This window comes from Xiphophorus hellerii, chromosome 10 (genome assembly GCF_003331165.1).
Source record: "Xiphophorus hellerii strain 12219 chromosome 10, Xiphophorus_hellerii-4.1, whole genome shotgun sequence".
NCBI classification, from domain to species: Eukaryota; Metazoa; Chordata; class Actinopteri; order Cyprinodontiformes; family Poeciliidae; genus Xiphophorus; species Xiphophorus hellerii.
Window position 1 is genome coordinate 21,554,119 of NC_045681.1, and position 15,604 is coordinate 21,569,722.

The 15,604-nt window shown below is 43.7% G+C and overlaps 1 long non-coding RNA gene across 1 annotated transcript; it reads left to right on the forward strand.

The window, feature by feature from the left end:
• Positions 1-8,101, forward strand: LOC116726796 (uncharacterized). Its single transcript, XR_004340666.1, has 2 exons — positions 1-274; positions 7,217-8,101. It is a non-coding gene; the product is annotated as an uncharacterized LOC116726796 (long non-coding RNA).
• Positions 8,102-15,604: the final 7,503 nt, after the last annotated feature.

Here is a 15,604-nt window from a genome sequence, read left to right on the forward strand (position 1 = left end):
CAAAAATCAGTCTAGTGTGTGTTGAGGCGCTTATCAAGCTCAAATACATTCACATGCTTTCACACACTCATATTCTCACACAAAGGCCCTTTGTAATTGTAACATCTATAGAAACTCCTCAGACTCCCGTCTCCCAGGAAATAGAAACTTAGTTGATAAAATGACGTAAGACATCAGATGACCACCAGGTGCATCCGTAGTATAGTAAACGAGTCTTCCCGTTTTGGATGAGATGCTGTATAGACTCGGTCACATCCACACCTAGTCTGTAAGGGTAAGCGTCTCCTTTTTTAGCGCTAAAAAAGAATAAAATAAGTAAAGTCTGATTACTTGTACTGGCTGATTTTCTGCTCTGTGTGCGGTACATTTTTGATCCATTTTCAACAATTGGTAGCAGAGGATGGTTGTGTGCTGAGACACGAGCAGAGATTGAACTGGCCGTTCCGGCGCAGCCTGCCGGAAGCAGTGCTCTGGTGTTGGGCCCACATATAAGGTGAGGAAAATTTTCCTTAACAAACGCCATAGCATTGTTTCTGTTGGACTGTCTAAATTCCAGAAATCAGCAGTGGATGGTGTTGCATTCTTCTTAAACCTCTGAATTCCAGCTATCGATTGCTGTTATATTGTGTGTTGAGTTGTCTGAAGTGGTCAACCATTGTTCGATTGTCAGCTGTTGTTCGTACTGCTTTTGATTTGTTTGTCTAAAGGCTTTCGAGTTATTCATAGGAGAAAAGGTTAAAGTTACTTAAACAGTTAATAGTCAAAGTAAAAGGTCGATTGGCTCTGTAGTGAGAACTGGTCGCCTCCGACCTTTCCTGGACGCGGGAAAGGGAAAGACTAGGTTTTGTCGGTTCTATCCTTGGGGAGTGCTGCCCCCTAAAAGAACGCGTTAGCCAATCTGTGACTTGCTCAAAAAACACAAAAGTGTTGAGAGGGGTCCACCATAGGAAAAAAGATAAGAGAATAAGATAAAGGCTGATCGCGATCTGTTCCTCTGTAGAGAAATAAGTGAAGAAAATGAAAAGAGGACATCATAGGAGCTGAAAAGCGTGGATCCATTTCTGTGTATCTGTCAGCTGTGTGTGTGTCTGTCAGCTGTGTGTGTGTCTGTCAGCTATGTGTATGTAAACGTCTGCCGCTGAGCAGACTTTGCGTGTTTAAATGTACTCTCCTTCGTTTATTGCAATGTCTTTTAAAACCATGGTAAACATTCGGGAATTATAATCTGTGGGAAGTTTCTTTATTTCATCTGTGGTCTTTGATTTTCTCGCCGCCGCGCGAGCAAAATCTTTCTGCTGTGTGTGATTTCCTCGCCGCCGTGCGAGCAAAAAAAAAAAAGGAGACAGAGGCTCGCCGCAGTGCGAGGCAGTAAAAAAAGGCAGGAAAGAGGAGAGGTGATCTCTGGGTTTGAATATGGCGCAGGAGGTCGACATGGAGAAATATGATCCAAAGTGGGGCATCGGGCCATGGATTGCGCTCAGTGAGCAAATAGAAGCGCTAATAACCTATTTGGCAGAACATGACGAATATCAAAATAAGAGAGAAAAAGAAAAGCTGAAAACAGGCTTGGGATCCCTGGTGCGGGAGAAAGGAGGCGATTTGCTAAGCAGACAGCCCCTGGGGAAACATTTGTTGCAGGGAATCAACAATTCTAAAAAACATTTGATAGACACTATGCAAAAAGAAGGAGAAGCAGGAGTTTTCACTAAAAGAAGCTGTAAAACAAACGAGCAGAATGCTGAGAGAGAACTCAGGCAGAGGGAAGAACTTTTGGTTTTCTGGCAGGGACTTTTTCATGCATTTGAACACAAAAAACAAAAAGTTGCCACCAGCTCTGAACACACAAACATAAATACAGACAATTCACTTCCTCCACCATATAGTGGAGACGAAACTCGGCCTTCCCAGGGCATTTATCCCATAGTTAACATTACACAGGGAATTTTAGCAGTCGAGGGGGAGACAGCTACCCCACAAAACGCTCCCGAAGTCCACACTGGGACTGAAACCCCGAACTGGACTATATTAGATCAGACCCCGTCCACACCAAATCCCATGGCTTGGTCTCAGTTAAATGACACCTTTGTCAGATCTGCTCAGAGGTTGCAGAACCTGTGTGACAGAGCAGAACAGATGGAGAGAGGAGAGATAAAATCTAATTCAGCCAAAAACGTTCAAATTAAAATGGATGCAAATGGAACGTGGGTTTCAGAGGAGAACCTTACAGATAAAACTGATGAACTGAAAGAGGTCTATCACATCTCGTGCCCTCTAGAGAGCATGTGTGGCTTAGGCCTTCACACAGCAGAAGGACAGCACGCCCTGGTTGGGAGCAACACAGGGGCTTATCCTCTTTTGAAAAACAGTACTGGGGGTCAGAAATACGTTCCTTTTCCTCTAGGTGACAGAGAGGCCATAGTAGATAAACTGCCCAGTATTACAGCTGGTGGGAGTCTTTGGTTGGCAGAGTTAGACCTGCTGACCTCTGGAATGACTCTAGCGCTGGGAGATTTCAGAGCAATAATGAGCAGAGCTATGTCTGGCATGGTTATGAGAGACATAGAACACGCAGCAGGGACCCAAAATGTAAGTAATTCTACTCCAGCACATCAATTCATCACACCTTTGGCACGGGAAATAAAAAGGCAGTTTCCACTGGCCACAATCACTCCCATCACCAGGTTTGAATGGGATTACAGCATGGATCCTAAAGAATACATAAATAAAGCTGCAGAAACCTGGTTCGGAAAAACTACAATTAATCCAAAAGGCCCACACTCAAACTTAACTGAAATGTTTAGAGAGGCAATCTTGAAAGGTGTTCCTGAACAGGTTGTACAATGTATAAGAAACAACCCAGATTTGACAGGGTGCGAGCACGTTAGGTGGGAGAGACATTTGCTTCATCACTTAATAAAGGCACAAGATGAGTTCAAGAAAAAGCAGTCTGACACTAAGGATTTAGAAATTCAGCTGTTGAAGCTCCAATTGCAGGAAGCAAAACAAAAATTGAATAAAAAGAAGACAGATAAAAAAGAACATGTGATGGTTGTGGCTGTAGGTGCTGCAACCCACACACAAAATGCAACTTCCTGGCAAAACACTAATCAGATTGGGGGAGGACTGGTTCCTCTTTCTGTTTTTTCTGTTTCATATCCTCAAAACAGGTACAGAGCGTTTCCTCGTGGACGGGGAAGGCGTTTGGCCGGTCACGGGGGCGGTGCTCCGTGGAGGGGTCGTGGGGCGCGGATCAGGGGACCACAGCAGGAGGACATATGCTACCGATGTGGACGTGTTGGACACTGGGCAAAACATTGCTGGGCCATACCAAATCACGGGGAACCAGGTATGATCCCCCACAATCCCAATGTTATACCTGGACAGTCTTTTCAGGGGAATAACGAGCCCACACAGAACATCTAGTGACACGCCCCTGGAGACCCACAGCCCAGCATGGGAACTGCAGACCCCATGTTGTCAGCAACACTGGAGGGGAGAGAAACACACTTCCTGGTGGACACAGGTGCTACACACAGCACATTGAACTTTGTTTCTTCCCTCAGTTTGACGTCACAAACTGCATCTTTAACTGGGTTCTCAGGGACAGAACAAAGTCTGCCTTTCACTAAGCCTCTGACCTTCACACTGGGCAATCAGCACCTGCAACATTCTTTTGTCAGCTCTCCCACAACTCCCGTCAATTTGCTAGGAAGAGACTTACTGATAAAACTGGGAGCAACAATTATGTGCTCTGTGAATGGATTAATTGTTTCATTTCCCGATGGCACGTCCCTCCCTTGTGCAAACTTTCTCACGGATGGACAATTTCTCATGCAGCCAGTTGTTTCTGAGTATGCAGACATATATTGGGGCCTTTTAACGAACTTACCCTCCAGCCGTCTAATGTCAACGTTTGTGGACTGGAAACCTTGGCTCCTGTGTCTGCGCTCCTACGTCTCTCCTCCGGATCCCCCCCACGTGACCCTGTGCTACGACAGAGACGTCTCTGAATGGTACCAGGAACCTTTCCTTTCCACTTTGGAGGAAACAACCTGGGAGGTAAAAATCTCAGATATTCATGTAGCTCCAGTTGGTGTAGCTGCTGCTGTCTCTTTCACAGAAACGCAGTCAGAATGTTATCAAATATCTGATGAAGCTGTGCCTCACATCTCTCTCTGTTTGCACCCTGAGCACCAAGCAAAAGAATTGGGCCCAATGATGAAACGCTCCCTGGCAGCCACAGATTGGATTGCGACAGCAGTGCCAGGTTTGTTTTTCTCCCCTTCTCTTGACACATATAAGATCAGCTTTTCAGGGTCTGAAACAGTAGAACTTCATCATGAACATGTCCAGGCATCACGGTAGGGAAAAATCAGACCACTCTTCAGCAGAACATATGATAACATCTATGCCTGCATCTCTCTGGGCGGAAACGCCTACGGATGTGGGGCTGGTCTCCTGTTCTCCTATTCCATTTCAGGTGGACTCTGAGAGACCCCTCTGGATTCCTCAGTATCCACACAAATCCGCAGCTGAACAGGGCATCGCAGAGACAATAACAGGACTGATTGAGGCTGGAGTGCTGGAACCCTCACAGTCTGACTGGAACACACCCATTTTGCCAGTGGAGAAAAAAGGATGTTTTGCAGGACTGTCCTCTCCCTCCACAAACGACCCTCATCCAATATGTGGACGACCTTTTGCTGGCTGCCCCCACCGCGGAGACCTGCGTTAAAGCGACCTCTCTGGTTTTGCAGCACCTACATCAGGCGGGTTTCAAGGTTAGTAAAAATAAATTGCAGATTGCAAGAAAACAGGTTTCTTTTCTGGGCAGGATAATTTCTGCAGGCACAACTAGCATGTCTCCTTCCCACAAGCAGTCCATTCTGCAACATCCTAAACCCTCCAGAGTTAAAGACATGCTCTCCTTTCTGGGTTTAACTGGCTACAGCAGAAGCTACATTCCGTCTTACACGGATCTGACCCAGTCTCTTCGGGCCTTGGTTAATGAACAAGGCATGAGAAATCTGAATAATCTCCTCTTTTGGACAACTGAGGCAGAACAAGCTTTTATAGCTGTAAAACAACACATGTCGTCCGCTGCAGAGCTCTCCATGCCAGACTACACTTTGCCGTTCTTTCTGGATGTTTCTGTTACAAAACTGGCCGTTAACAGAGTTTTGTATCAGAAAAAAGGGGGTGAGAGACGAATCATGATGTATTTATCTGCAATTTTGGACAAAATGGAACAGAGACATCATCCCTGCACACAGCATGCTGCTGGTGTAGCCAAATTGATACAAAAAACTGCACATATTGTCATGGGACATACACTGCAAGTGTTAACTACACACAGCGTGGTGGCATATGTAAACTCACAGAGTTTCACCATGACGGCGTTGAGACAACAAAGGCTTTCCAAAGTTCTGGAAGCTCCAAACATTTCATTCACTCATGAAGGCATAAATATGGCAGACTGTTTTTCAGAAGGAGAACCACACGTGTGTGCAGAACTTGTGGCAAAGTCAGAAAAGGTAAGACCAGACCTGGAAGCAACTCCCTTGATTGGACCAGAGGTGAGACAGTTCTTCACAGATGGTTGTTGTTACAGACACCAAACACAAGAACTAAGAGCTGGTTTTGCAGTAGCAGAAAGCACAAAAGCAGGCTTTCTCACAAGAAAAGCAGAAAGACTGGAAGGAACAGCGTCTGCGCAGAGGGCAGAAATAAAAGCAGTGATCGAAGCGTTAAAGCTTGCCCAAGGATCACAGGTAAATGTGTACACAGATTCCGCTTATGTTGCAGGAACAGTGCATTTGGAACTTTGCCAGTGGATGAGGGGCGGATTTCTGACCACCAGCGGCTGAACCATAAAACATGAGGCGGAGGTAAAAAAAAAAAAAAAAAACTTGCGGAAGCATTGCTATTGCCAAAAACAGTAGCTGTAATCAAATGCAAAGGTCATGACTTATCAGACACAATGATTGCAAAAGGTAATCAAGCAGCGGACAGAGCAGCTAAAGTAGCTGCGGGGTACACCAATTTGGCCATGGTGTGTTCCTCGGAGGAGGAATTGCATGACAAACTCACACTGGAGGAGGTGGTAAGATGCCAAAAGGGGGCGCCACTTGAAGAGAAAAACATGTGGAAGCAACGAGGTGCCTCTGAAACAAATGGATGCTGGAGGGGCCCAGACGGCAGGTTAATTCTGCCCCCTGGGAGGAAACAGGAGCTGTTTCAGGAAGCTCATGGGGTTGGACATGTGGGAACTAAACAGATGATGCATAATCTTAAAGACTGGTGGCATCCCCAAATGATCAACATGGTGAAACAGTTTGTAAATAATTGTGAAATGTGTGGACAGGTTAACCCTAAGAAAACTTTGAAGCCACATCAGGGACAGTTTCTTCCACTCACAGGTCCAGGGAAAGAGGTTGTGTTGGATTTCACTGACATGATAAACACGGCGCAAGGGAAAAAATATTTGTTGGTTTGTGTTGATGCTTTCACAGGATGGCCTGAAGCGTGGCCAGCAGCGAGAGAAGACAGTAAAACGGTCATAAAATGTCTGATCAACCATTACATCCCCAGGCACGGTTTTTCAGAAAAAATCAGATCAGACAATGGAACCCATTTCAGAAACAAGGACCTGCAAACAGTGGAAGCTCATCTTGGTTTGAAACACAAGTTCGGTACGGTTTATCACCCGGAATCCTAAGGCAAAGCAGAACGAATGAATCAAAATTTAAAAACAAAATTGGCTAAAGTTTGTGCACAAACTAAATTAACAGTGACCACGGCGCTAGAAGGACTTAAGACCCTTAGTAAAACGATGCATGAGCACTCTGGAGTTTCAAACCCCTTGGATAAGTGGTTCACTGATCTGTTTGGAAAATATAAAGAAATCATCATCTCTTTGCTCCTTTCTGTGACAACTTTCCTTGCCCTCCTGATCACCTGTGGTTGCTGCTGTGTTCCCTGTCTGAGGTCATTGGCGGTGCGGTGCATCACCTCAACCATAGAGAAAGGCAGCAGTAGTGATGGAAATCCACCTGCCTATCAGATGTTTTCCCGGAGACGTCAAAGAACCGTGAAATTCCAGATTGCCAGAGTTTAAGGGCAGTACTAGTATCCAGTGACAAAAGAAAATTTTCCTTTACTTTAATGTTCTTTATATAATCCATTGATTTCGCTTTTGTTGTGTTTTTTCTTGCAGAATGAAGTCCAATCCTTTCTGGGTGTGCCTTGGTGTGAGACTGTGGGCGCCTTCCACGATTGTTGGACCGAGTTACAGCCGAAATCCCACACTGAAGCCTTCCAGGCACTGTCGGGGTTTCCCAGCGACCGCGCCGGCTCTACATCTGGACACACGCAGAAACTGATTTGACGTTGATAGGTCTCGCTATAGAGAGGCTGCAGTGATTTGATTTCATTACAATGATTAAAGTTTGATCAGAAAACATTTTTACTTACTTTTAATCCTAGTTTAATCATGCCAGTGTATTTTGAGTGTACTGCCTTCAATCCTGATTTACTTTATTGATTTGATGTTTTACGAAGGTGTTCATTGTTCTGTGCCTTTCAATACTCAGAATTCTAAGCTTTTCTTACCATTTCATTCCGTTTAACTTTACATCCTTTTCGTAGTTCATTAACTTTTACATATTACATAGACATCTCACCGTTTAGTCTTCTAACAATGTGTTCATTTTTGCATACTACCTAACATTTCACTGATTTTACAAATAATTTCAACCTAACACTTCACTATTGCATTTTTATTAAGTTCCACACATTATCCTAACATTTTGTTCACTTAGCACTTATGTAGAACTTAACAACTTAGTAACTGTGACTTTTCACCTTGTTTTTAAATACTAACAATAAACAAAACAAAAAAAATATACAAAACCTAACACAAAATTTTAGACTTTGCTCTTTTGAGTTCATTACCCTCCTGTGGCATGGCGTTGAACTGAGGTCACTACAGAATGAATATAATGAAAAATCAGACATATGAAGTAATAATGACAACAAAATGATTAAGACAAAACTCACAAGACTACGGATAACATTTTATTGAAAATAAATATAATAAATAAAACAACAGAAACAGCTGACATAGTCATGCCATGGGTGGTTGACTAACATTTCCCTAAACCCTAACACCCTTCAAAATTTTGTGATGCAGCTTCAAGTCCAGGACTATCGATCTAGTAGTACTGGAGGGAAATAGAGTCGCTGCATGTAAGCTCGGCGTGAACGATTCGAATCCATGGTTGAGCGTTGGAGAATTTAGTATCAAATATCAGAATCCAATAAATCCAGTAGGTTTATTAAGGATGCAGCCCCAGGGGCGGATCTTCTGAGGTGGCAGTTGCCACCCCAAATGAGAGCTTTGCCACCCTTGTTGCCACCCCAGCTGGCGACTATGAATTCAATAAATAGTTATGGCAAAAAATCAGACATTAAGCGCATGAATATCTTTTTTCCGACAACATTGAATGCACCACAATGTAACCTGACACCTACTCGTGAGTAGCAAGGACAGAGCATGACGCAGCAGCATTGATATATACACTGCTCAAAAAAATAAAGGGAACACTTAAACACCACAATTATAACTCCAAGTAAATCAAAACTTCTGTGAAATCAAACTGTCCACTTAGGAAGCAACACTGATTGACAACCAATTTCACCTGCTGTTGTGCAAATGGAATAGACAACAGGTGGAAATTATTGGCAATTAGCAAGACAACACTCAATAAAGTAGTGGTTCTGCAGTTGGGACCACAGACCACTTCTCAGTACCTATGCTGTCTGGCTGATGTTTTGGTCAGTTTTGAATGTTGGTGCTTTCACCACTCGTGGTAGCATGAGACGGACTCCACAACCCACACAAGTGGCTCAGGTAGTGCAGCTCATCCAGGATGCCACATCAATGCGAGCCTGTGGCAAGAAGGTTTGCTGTGTCTGTTCAGCGTAGTGTCCAGAGGCTCGAGGCGCTACCAGGAGACAGGCCAGTACACCAGGAGACGTGGAGGAGGCCGTAGGAGGGCAACAACCCAGCAGCAGGACCGCTACCCCTCGCCTTTGTGCAAGAAGGAACAGGAGGAGCACTGCCAGAGCCCTGCAAAATGACCTCCAGCAGGCCACAAATGTGCATGTGTCTGCACAAACGGTTAGAAACCGACTCCATGAGGATGGTATGAGGGCCCGACGTCCACAGATGGGGGTTGTGCTCACAGCCCAACACCGTGCAGGACGCTTGGCATTTGCCAGAGAACACCAGGATTGGCAAATTCGCCACTGGCGCCTTGTGCTCTTCACAGATGAAAGCAGGTTCACGCTGAGCACATGTGACAGACGTGACAGAGTCTGGAGACGCCGTGGAGAGCGGTCTGCTGCCTGCAACATCCTTCAGCATGACCGGTTTGACAGTGGGTCAGTAATGGTGTGAGGTGGCATTTCTTTGGAGGGCCGCACAGCCCTCCATGTGCTCACCAGAGGTAGCCTGACTGCCATTAGGTACCGAGATGAGATCCTCAGACCCCTTGTGAGACCATATGCTGGTGCGGTTGGCCCTGGGTTCCTCCTAATGCAGGACAATGCTAGACCTCATGTGGCTGGAGTGTCAGCAGTTCCTGCAAGATGAAGGCATTGAAGCTATGGACTGGCCAGCCCGTTCCCCAGACCTGAATCCGATTGAGCACATCTGGGACATCATGTCTCGCTCCATCCACCAACGTCACGTTGCACCACAGACTGTCCAGGAGTTGGCGGATGCTTTAGTCCAGGTCTGGGAGGAGGTCCCTCAGGAGACCATCCGCCACCTCATCAGGAGCATGCCCAGGCGTTGTAGGGAGGTCATACAGGCATGTGGAGGCCACACACAATACTGAGCCTCATTTTGACTTGTTTTAAGGACATTACATTAAAGTTGGATCAGCGTGTAGTGTTATTTCACTTCAATTTTGTGTGTGGCTCCAAATCCAGGCCTCCATTGGTTAATAAATTTGATTTCCATTGATGATTTTTGTGTGATTTTGTTGTCAGCACATTCAACTTTGTACAGAACAAAGTATTCAATGAGAATATTTCTTTCATTCAGATCTAGGATGTGTTATTTGAGTGTTCCCTTTATTTTTTTGAGCAATGTATATTACTGGATTAGACATTACTTGACTCATTGTGCGCAACACACCCGCCATTGCTGTCCATTGAATAAGGAATATCGGTACGTAGTCCGAAAAATACCACAATCACTCAAAGAATCTGAGAAAAGGACGCAATGTTTTCCTGTCAATTCAACACTTTGACCGTAGTACATCACAAGGTTCATTGGTTTAACAGGTGAGGAAAAAGTTTTAGTTTGAAGAAAATATTGAGAAAGTGAGCAGTGGGTCACTTATGCTAGCCTAACTGTTGCTAGCCTGCTACCTACTTCGGCAACCTTAACATGTGCTGCGCAGTTCGGTGTGTTTTGGTTCCGTTAGCACTAAAGAGAACAACCCACACACCAAGTCATCAGTAGAGCAGGTGTTTAAATCAGCTAATGAACCACCGCTGTGTTCAGACGAAAATTTATTAATATCGCAATATAGACATCAAGCCTGACAACATAATGTAACAGACTGAATGTTATGTGTGGCTGTTTTTGCGTACTTTTTTTGTGTGGGAAATTTTTGTTTTTTGGTAATCCTGATAGGATTGAAGGTATTTCTGCTTTATCCCCTCATTGAACTTTTGTCTGTCGGTTTAGAAGTGGTTATAAGAAGTTATATTTCATACTCAGTACTAGGTGAAGCTGATTTTGAAACAATGCAAGTTAAAAACAATATTTTGTAACAAGTAAATCAAGTGAATTAAGTCCAATGTTAGATCTGTGTAAGCTAAACGTGGTATCTATCTAGCTATATAAATAGATAAATAGATAGGCCTATATATACATTTACAGGCCTGTCCCGATAAACAATAATTCAATTAATCGCACGATACATTAAAACTATCGACCTCATTTTAATTATCGGCTTTATCGTCTCTTCCGGCCTTTTTCTCTTACTGTTGATGACACTGAATGAAAAAACGCTCAACTCCGGTGCTCTCCACTGACTCCTCCCTTTCTCATTTCCTTGGTGTAATGCCCAGCGCATTACACAATCTTAGAGTTGTCGGTCCATTGTCAGCCCATTTTCAAAATCCGAGAGACCACACATTAGCCAACAGAAATCCTAGGTATAACGGTTCTAGCGGGTTCGTTCCTGCCGTGTGGTGTCCAACAATGGGCACGAAATAATGGCTACAAGTCCAGTTAACTCATTTTAAAACCTGGCATTAATCAATGCTTTACTACAAACTACCTGCAACGCATGTGGATCGTGTCAGCGTAAAGTCCTGACTGAATGAAAATCATTATAACCTATTTACGTCATGTTAACGAAGAACAGCTGAAAAGTTACCGACTTTCTCAACTGCGGTAGCAATTTCGCTCCAACTCCTCTCCTTGTCATTTCTATATTCTTTGCACGAAATGTTGAATAAACATTAATTTTGTTTCCACATATCATCTCCAATGTCCGCTGGACTTCGTGTCAGCTGTTTGGTATTTCCCTCCGTAATTTCCCCTCAGAAAGCACGGAGGGAGCGACAATCTTAGAACGGCCAACGTTCTAAGATTGTCATAAGGGGAAAATCTGGGCAAAAAAAACGTGTGGTATGAACTATTGCATCATGTAGTCGGATGTGTCTATTTTCTCTATTTAAATTTAATTATTGCTATACAGCAACATAGTATACAGACTTCATAATCTGCACTCTTTTGGTTGAATGCAGTATTTATTTCCACTTTGGCTTTATGTTGTTTAGTTTGTATTCAAGTATATTTTTTGTTAATGGAGACTGAGAATCCATTTTATTTTGGTTTTTGGTAGTTTTGTTTCAGTGTTTAGTGTTCTTTTGAAAATAAAGTGTATCTAACTTTGCCAGGAAATCGCATGCATTATTATGTCATTTCAATTAAATCAGTGTAAAAAGGTCTTCAAACAATATTATCGTTTATCGCAATAATTTTTGAGACAATTGCTCAACAAAATTTGTTATTGTGACAGGCTCATATATATATATATATAGTATATGGGGTGGATTTTTCCATAGATGGCAAAATCTATCATTAATTTTCCACAATGTTTCTCACTGATGATGGAAGCAAAAGAAGGTTCAACAGTGGCCAAGTGCAAAAAGGAAGAACTCCAGGAGCAGGTTCCAACCAGAGTCTTCCTCCTCAGTGGACATCCTCATAGGTTGGCTGCTTTGATGACACTAATGTTCATTAGCTTATGTTGACAGACCAAACGTGTAAAAAATGATCACTACTTATTCCCAACATCTCTTACTTTAGAGATCAACAGCAGCAGCACGATGCCACGGTGTGCTGAGTCTATTGGAGACAGCACACCAAAGAGAAGGACTGTCAGAGGTGCTGTGCAAGTGCAAGATGACAACTTTGGGACACCTGGTGGAGACAGCTGGACCGGACTTTGCCAACACCCAAGCCATTGCTTCTCCGCTTGGGGTCCGGTCTGCTAGACTGGTGCAGGCGCTTCCTGGGCCTGGTGAAAGAAAGACTGACGGCCGAGGAGAGGCATCTCCTGCAGCTGCTTCAGGAAAGAGAGGTTTCACTGGACCCGACAGACCCGATCCCTGATTTGACCCTGAATGCCAGCTTCACAAAAGACAGTGGTCCTCTGCTATTCAGTAAAAACTCACAGATGAGTCTACAGAACACGAGCCCAAAGGTACTCTACAGAAACTGCGTTAAAATCCTGAATTAAAGAACTCTGCGGAATCGAGCCGTGAGCGTGTGGGCGGACCGATTGGAAGGACAAACCCCTCCATGGAGGACCCTCTACAAACCTCCTATAAAAATACGGACTGGCGATCTCCAATGGAGGATCCTACATGGCGCCATAGCGACAAACTCGTTTTTATCGGTTATTAGTCCAGGGGTTTTAAATGAGTGTCCTTTCTGTGGTTTGTCTGAGAGTGTTTTTCATGTTTTTATTGATTGTAGGAGACTGATGACATTTTTTAGTTTATTGATGAGTGTTTTTAGCTGTTTTGGCATTGTTTTTACCAGTTCTATTTTTATTAATGGACTGCGTTTTAACAAAGCCAACAAATCAAAGGGTCAGATTTTACATTTTTTAATTGCAGAAGCAAAAAATGGCTATTTATTTATCTCGTAGAGACAGACTCCAGACTGGACCTCAACTCGATGCAGTGGCTCTGTGGAAGTGCAACGTCAAGGCCAGGCTGAAGCTGGAGTTTTGCTTCCACAGAGTCACTGGGAACATGCAAAATTTTCTGCAGCTATGGGGTTTTAATGGGATATTGTGCAATAAAACAATGCAAGGAAAACTGAAATTTAACAAGCACCTTATTTAATTATTTTTAAGCTTGTCATGATGTGATACCTTGTGTTTTATTTCATTGTATTTTGTACATTTCATAAATTGTAAATAAATGTTTTGTTAAAAATCAAATCAAAATCTTTCTGACTCTTAATTTTCTCTTAACACATTTTCTAGGGACCCATGCTGTTGAATCACCAGAATATCGTACACAGAATAAATATTTTGCTGGGAGCGATCCTGTCTGAAATTCTCCACAACAAGAATTTTGAGCGCCCCACACTGGAAGAGCTGCTCAATCACCCATGGTTTTCTTAAACTACACATCACACAAACATTAAATGATTAAATTTAACTTTTTTGTTGGTAGTGTAGTCTAATTTGGGATGAGGATTAAGGTTTAGGGTTCAAGGACAGGTTTGTAAGTTGGGGTTTTTATGGGGTCTCTGGTTTCCTCCTCTGGTTGAACATTTGTTTTTCTAGCATGTTTTCAGGACCCTCCCATAGGCCCACCACCTGTGAGAGGAGCCAAAGGGGTCAGGTGCAGTGTGGAATGGGTGATGGCCAAGGGAGGGGGCCCTAGCGGTCCGATCCTCGGTTGCAGAAGCTGGTTCTTGGGATGTGGAATGTCACCTCTCTGGTGGGGAAGGAGCCAGAGCTAGTGTGTGAGGTTGAGAGGTTCTGGCTAGAAATAGTCGATCTCACCTCGACGCATGGCTCTGGTTCTGGAACCAGTCTCCTTGAGAGGGGCTGGATGTACTTCCACTCTGGAGTTGACCACGGTGAGAGGCGCCGGGCAGGAGTGGGCATACTTGTTGCCCCCCATCTCGGTGCCTGTACATTGGGGTTTGCCCCGGAACAAGAGGGTACTGGAGCCGGAAAAGGGTAGAGTGCCTTCTATGGGTCGGGGGGGATGTCCTGCCCCAAATGGAGGAGTTTAAATATCTCGGGATCTTGTTCACGAATGAGGGAAGAAGGAAGCTGGAGATCGACAGGCGGATTGGAGCAGCGTCTGCAGTGAAGCGGGTGCTGGAGATTCTGCATCATCCTTAGATGATATAGAGCTTTGTCTCTCAGCTGAAGTTTCAAGTCAGCTGACAAGTCCTCGATTCTCCTCACCACTGTATTTCTGGGTAAGCTCACTGTAATGAAGAGATCTTCATTACTGGGACTATTTTTACTGAAATCACTGTATAGCACTTTTAAAAGTACTTCTTGCACTTTATTAACAAGCACTTTATTTAGCACTGCACTTTAAGCATGGATTTGCACATCAATAACAATTTGCACACAAGAAGTTTTAATTGTATTTATTGAGTATTTTAGAGATTAGCATGTAGCCTTCTGTTCTGGGCTCTGCACAGCTGCTCCTCATTGACGAGTGAGGTGGTTGCCTGTGGAGGGAGGATAATTGTTACTCAGAGCAATGAGCTACTGGTGGGTAAAGCTGAGCAAATGTGTTGTGCATAATCTGTTGAGTGTGGAGTGCTAATGTAGAGTGACTCACCTGTCTTTTCTGTGTCCTCTCCAGGGTGTTTGGACAAATACTGCCCGGGGGTCCAGACACCATATATAGTCTCCGGGAGAGGCCATTGAAAAGTGTGGGGGAGAATTGTTTATGGGTTTTGTGGTGTTTCATATGGTGTAATGATAAAACATAAAATGTTTATAAAAAATAAATTTAAATGTTTGTATTTAGTAAAAGGTATTTTAATTAAATAAGTGGATATTGATGAATTTAGATTCCCCTGTGAATTAAAGGTGGTTTGGTCTGTCACAGCTGGGACTATTTAAGACGGCAGTTTCATTTGTGAAGTGTTGTTGATTCTGTGTGAAGAATAAACCACTGCTGTTTTCCACCTGACTCTGCCTCAAAGCTTCATCCTCACTGTAAAATCCAACCACAAAAGGCTACCTTGTTACACTCACATTGTTGAAATCAGGCACTTTTTCTGGGCACATTATTTCTGTGACTTTTTATGAGGCACTGCTTTATGAAATTTGCCATGCTGGGCAATAAGTTTAGCAACTTCATAACTTGCTGTTGTGGCTAGCTGCCATTTGGTTAACTTTCTGTGTTTGTTCAGCACCAGTGTACGATATGTAGCTCTGATGTCTGGTCTCATAGTGCCGACGGACATTATACTCTTTCATCACAGAAACATTTTCATTGCAAATCAAACAGACACACTTTC